Consider the following 713-nt stretch of genomic DNA (forward strand, 5'->3'; position numbering starts at 1 on the left):
TCAAGCCAAACCAGACTGGCCCCAAAGGCATCTTGAGTGGCCCCCCCAAAAAGAAAGAAAAAGAGAACAGGGGCCAGGGAGATAGCTCAGTAGAATAAGTGCTTGCCTGATAAGTGCAAGGGTGAGTTCAATCCCCGGTTCTGCAAAAAAAAAAAAAAAAAAGAGGACAAGGCTGGGGACATAGCTCAGATACATAAGCACCTGCTTGGAAAGTATAAGGTCCTGAGTTCAATCCCTGCTATGTATAAATAAATAAATAAATAAATAAATAAATAAATAAATAAATTTCAGTCGTTCTTTTCATGTGAACTTTTTAAATTGTATGCACTGTATTATCAAATACATTCCCAACAGCTGGGCATGATGGTGCATACCTGTAATCTCAGCACTCAGGAGACTGACACAGGAGGACTGTTGCAAGTTCAAGACCAGCCTGGGCTATAAAGTGAGCTCAAGACCAGCCTGAACTGCAGAGTGAGACCCTGTCTCAAAAAGACAAAAAAATTAAAGTGCCTGCAAACAGGCACAGGGGCCAGGGGTTCAATTCCCGAACCTGCTGGGCCAGCCCTTCCCCCTGGGTGCGTTGAGCCGTAATTGAGACTGGGCATAGTAGCACACCCCTGTAATCCCAGCTTGTGGGAGGCTGTAAATAGGTAGATCACTATGGATCTAGTAATGAGATCCTGAACACCCTGTAGACCCTTCCCTTAAAA

This window comes from Octodon degus, unplaced genomic scaffold, assembly GCF_000260255.1.
Source record: "Octodon degus isolate 3935 unplaced genomic scaffold, OctDeg1.0 scaffold00037, whole genome shotgun sequence".
NCBI classification, from domain to species: domain Eukaryota; kingdom Metazoa; phylum Chordata; class Mammalia; order Rodentia; family Octodontidae; genus Octodon; species Octodon degus.